At 42.0% G+C, this 5328-nt stretch overlaps 1 non-coding gene across 1 annotated transcript; it reads right to left on the bottom strand.

The window, feature by feature from the left end:
- Nucleotides 1-4800: 4800 nt before the first annotated feature.
- On the bottom strand, nucleotides 4801-4873 carry Trnat-agu (transfer RNA threonine (anticodon AGU)). The gene has a single exon. It is a non-coding gene; the product is annotated as a tRNA-Thr (tRNA).
- Nucleotides 4874-5328: the final 455 nt, after the last annotated feature.

Raw genomic sequence — 5328 nt, 5'->3', positions numbered from 1 at the left:
GGTTCAGAAATCTACATTTATACCGACCACCAGGCTTTGTCATTCCTAATGAGAGGTGGATTATTACACAGTAGACTAATGAGATGGATGTTGTTTTTACAAGAATATGATATTAAAATACAATATATAAAAGGATCAGAGAATATAGTACCCGATCCTTTGTCGCGACTACCTCAAAACATGAAAGATCTACGACGTACAGAAGGACCTGGGGTAGCTTTCGTGATCAATTTTATAACAACACAATATCCAACAAGGGAAGTACACGAGTTAGCCCAAACGATAACGGAAAATATTAAACATGACCATTATTTTACAGAGATCTATGCCATGTGTATAAGAGAGTCATTACCGGTAAACAAAAGGGAATAGTGGAAGGTAACAAATCACAACTTGTTCTGGAGAAACAGCAAAGAGTCAAGCTATTGGCGGCTGTGTATACCACAAATAGCAGAGTCTAAATTAATACAGTACATTCATAGTGGATATGGCCACTTTGGAGTGAAAAAGTGTACGTATAGCTCACATGAATAAGTTTTATTATTTTAAGCGATTAGGACGTAAGGTAACTGCTACTATTAAAACGTGTGACATCCGTCAGAAAGCTAAGGAGAATAATACCCATGTAAAGTATAAGATGTATCCGATTATTCCTAAAGCATTACATGACCTCACAGGATATAAAACGATATGAACAAAACCCACAGGGACGTTGACGTTCTGTGTCAAGGGGCGGAGTGACGTCCGCCGGTTCCCGAGTTGGGTTCGGTGTTACTTCCACATTATTTTTCCTACACCAAACTCCCTTCAAATCTTCGACTACCCTGTAATCCATTTATAGCCCTTAAGCTATCCTATCATATTAGTATTAAAAGAGACCAATTATGACTACACGATTATAACTAATTTAAGGAGTCACAATAAACAGTAACCTCTAAGCATGAGATAAAACTAACAGGGTAACATTCTAACAGGAGATATAATATGATGGTACTGTCTAGGAAGAATTATACCTAGATGACATAAACTGAACATGTGTATGAAATACAAAGTGAAGTGACTAACTGAACAACTATTTGATTGTTGTTGTTGTTGTGGTCTTCAGTCCTGAGACTGGTTTGATGCAGCTATTTGATTATAGTGTGCATAATTTCTATTTTTATAGAATGCTTTATATTTTTTGTAAAGTGTGATGTGATTGGGGAGGGTTTATATCTAATTTTGAAATGGGTGGGTAGCATAGGCACAGACACGACCTACACACCACGCCCTTCATACAACCCTCGCAAACAAGTGTGACTGGTTATTCATCATTTGCCGTTCCACAGGAGTTGCTAAGATCTTTTCTTCGAGGACTTCAAAGGTGACGGTGAGAATGTCCGTTCTGCAGGAGACGCCGAACATCATACCTCCTCCGGCTTCTCACTTAAGTACCGGCAAAGTGGGGATCCTGGGGAAGGGGTGTGGGAAGGGTTTCCTGCCTTTGGGGCTGTCTTCTTTCTTTCTTCGATCTTAGCAACCAATTCTTTTATTTCCTTTCTTACTTCTCTTAAGAGTACCATCTTTCCATCTGTCCACATCCATATACTTGTATCGCTGAAGTCCTTCTCTTTTCCGTGATTTCAATAAATCTTCAACTAAGAACCTTAGTGGGCCGGAGACTCAGGATGCACGATCACACTTCCACACTCTAACAATTAAATACAAAGACGCAGACAAGTAACACACAAGGAGATGTAACAACCGCCACAGATAAGGGGGGACATAGTGCTCAGGGAGGGCTCGAGCACATGTGCTAGGTAATGACAGTTGCACATCTCAAGTGAAATGGTATAGTAAGCTTAAGCTAAAGGAACAAGGGGGGACGAAGCGTATATCCACCTGTGTTCATAGCTATAGTAGTAGAAAGTAATATGAATGGAGATAAAAAGAAATAGATATTAAGCCAGAGGTATCGAGTCAAATAAGTTTTTGACGAATAATAGGATTGTGCAGACCAAATAGCCCAAAGAAAAGAAATAAAGTTACAACCATGGACGAAACATATTTAGTTATTAAGGCTATGTAAGTGAGCTGTAAGCAATGAACAATCGAAGAATTTAAGCAGGTAGGCTGAAGGACTCAGGAGGAGGAAAGGAGAGGTAGATAGAAATTTTACCAGGAAATTTTAAGTAAAATAGTGTGCAGAGGTGTATGAAAGAGGCAAGACTATGAATAGCTGTTAGTGAAGATAGGGAGGGCGCACCCGATATAGGTGAAATGAGAGAAGGAGAAGCAGGTGGGCAGACCCAGAGAAGGCGGACCTATACTGTGTGGGCAGGGGCACCAAAAAGGGGATTGGCCTGTACCATAGTTTAGTATAAATGGAAGAGGTGTACCTACCCAAGGATGACGAAGAAGATGTTTTCATAGTATCAACCCTTATATAGATTGGAACCCAAAGGGAAAGGATGGTATAGTGATGGACTACCTCAGGGCTCTGTTCTTGCACCTGTGTTATTCAACCTCTACACAGCTGACCTGCCGAATTTGACCTGCCGAAAATTTCAATATGCAGATGACCTGGCAATTTCATATCAGAGTGAAGACCTTTCTGAATGTGAAGAACAGCTAACGACCAGCCTTACTACAATTTATGAGTATTTTGAGACGGCGACCGATACCAAATGTTTCTAAAACCGAGGTAAGCCTTTTCCATTTTTCTAATCGCCATTCATCAGCGAAGATCAGTCCACAGTTCGGCCCTCTTGGCACAGTCAGATATAACGAAAATCCAAGATACCTGGGAGTCACTCTGGACAGAACTTTAACATACAAAATACAGCTTTCCAACTTGGCCAAGAAGACACAAACACGAGTGAACTTTGTGAGAAAGCTGACAGGCAGTACACGGGGAGCAGCCACATCAGTCCTCTCCTCCGAGAAGCATACCTTGCACTAGTATACTCTGCAGCAGAATACTGTGCCCCAGTTTGGGTCCGAAGCGCCCACGTAGTGAAAGTAGACGTCCAACTGAACTCAGTTATGACAGTAATTAGTGGTACAGTCTGATCTACACCTACTTGCTGGCTACCAGTGCTTTAAAATATCTGTCCACCATACCTCAGTCGAAAGGCTACTCTTTACAACCTCTGTCAGCAAGTTTCTGAAAACAACTCCATCCCTCTTCATGACGATTTGCTATCACAGCCCAGGAAAGGCCTCAAATCTAAAAGACCAGCATATGAAATGGCAACACGAACAAGTGGGGCTTTTCAAGTGATAGTGTGTGTGACTGTGGTGACACCCAAACAATGAACCACATTGTGAATGAATGTCCAATCAGACGCTCTGTGGTGGCATTGAGAAGCTTCATCAAGCATCCTACGAGGCACTCCACTGGATTGAGTCCATCAACATTCGAGTGTAGTGTGAGCCGTTTTTAAACTTGTGTACTGTATATAATTTCACATGTTCATTTTTATATATGTTTTGCTAAATGTATATTACTGTAATTGATGCATACGATAATAATAATAAGCATGGATACCGTTCAAGAGGCACTGGAGGGCAGGCCACAGGGAAAGAGAGGCCCGTGGAGCCACTTTATGGGTGACTCACTGTGGGCAGGCTGTCACAACATGTGTGACTTCATTGTCAATTCGAGTCAAAACACCTGGCAAAGGCCCACCAAATTTGTGCTAGAAACACTCAAATGTCAAGGTGGCGAAGGCATGTGATGTCTTGCCACAGTGTGGGTGGTATCACAACTGGGCGCCATCTGTTCAGTAGTCAACAGTAACCCACAATCAAGTACTGATAGTTGATGTTGGAGAGCATCAGACGATTGGTCCGGTAGTTTATTCGGTCAGCTATGATTGACAAATTGAACACAGGATTGGTCATGACATTCGCCAGAATCTGAGAACTGGTAATGGGAAAACTATTGATGATGTTTTGGACTTCTAAAAGGAAATAGAAGTGTTCATCCTGATCCACTGCTGGATTGTAGCCATTGGCAACTGAGAAAGAGCATCTGAACTGTGTTGCGCTGTGGATTAGAAATAAATCGTTAGCTCGACAGGGCCCAGCACTCCAGGTGATGGACCGCTTTGCCAGGTAAAGATACCAAAGAATTGAAAGAGATACCAGAGGATTATGATCAGTAATCAAATAAAACTTAGATTCGTATAGAAAAATACGAAATTTTTTGAGTGTGTACGCAACAGCAAGGCCTTTCTTTTCTATTAGCGAGTAGCGCTGTTACGCCTGATTCAGAGTTTTGAAAGCACACACAACAGAGCGACTGGAGCTGTCCACATATATATGCATGAGAACAGCCCAAAGGCTAAGCAAGATATTGGCCTGGTTGGATGGTAACCAAGCAAGGTGGCGAGTGTAATTCTGATCTTAATAGGATAAAAGCGCTCTCGTAGGAGGGCGACCAGTGAAATGGAACACTTTCACGTAAGAGAGCATTAAGGGACTGGGCCAGTGTGAACACACTAGGGAGAAATTAACAGTAGTACACAATCTTTCCGAGAAAGGCTTGCAATTCTTTGATATCGGTAGGACGGGGTAAAGCTGTAATGGCATCAACATGCTGATGTAGAAGCTTGACGCGAGCGCATGAGACTTAAAACCAGAGATAGATGATAGAAGGCTAAAAAAATTGTCATTTGACCATGTAACATTTTAAACTGACGGCCTGTGGCACTGTGAACAAAGCACAAAGATTCGCAACTGTTCATCTGTTGAGGAGCCTGAGATCACAATATTATTGAGGTAATGATGGAAGCTGAAGATATGAATTAAAATTTGTACCACAGCCGGGACTCGAACCCGGGTCTTCTTGCTTACTAGGCAGAAATGCTAACCATTACATCACCGCAGCAGTGTGGTACAAGACTTCCCCATACGTCCAACGCTGGGGTGCTATTCCAATGACAGAGAGCCCTGACAATATTGACAACGTAAGGGGGGAAAACAAGTTGAAGATATGAATTGAAGTTTGTGTTAGGGATGGCAACCGACTTGAGTGGTTTGTGCAGAAATATTGACCATTGTGCTGCGGTGGTGTAATGGTTAGCATTTCTGCCTAGTAAGGGAGAAGACCCAGGTTCGAGCCCTGGCCATGACACAAATATTAATTCATATCTTCAGCTTCCATCATTATCGTAGATAATGATGAGACTTAAATGTCTCAGGAAAAAATTAATTATAAGATTATTGAGTTAGTTAATACAGCCCAGCATGGAGACCACGAGTAACTCCAAAAGTCGTTGGAAAATGGCAGGGGCGCTAGCCACGCCGGGTAGGAGGCGCTGGTATTGATATAACTGGAAGAAG

This window comes from Schistocerca nitens, chromosome 9 (assembly GCF_023898315.1).
Source record: "Schistocerca nitens isolate TAMUIC-IGC-003100 chromosome 9, iqSchNite1.1, whole genome shotgun sequence".
NCBI classification, from domain to species: Eukaryota; Metazoa; Arthropoda; class Insecta; order Orthoptera; family Acrididae; genus Schistocerca; species Schistocerca nitens.
Note: the sequence above shows the minus strand (reverse complement) of the source record. Positions and strands in the feature narration are given on the sequence as shown.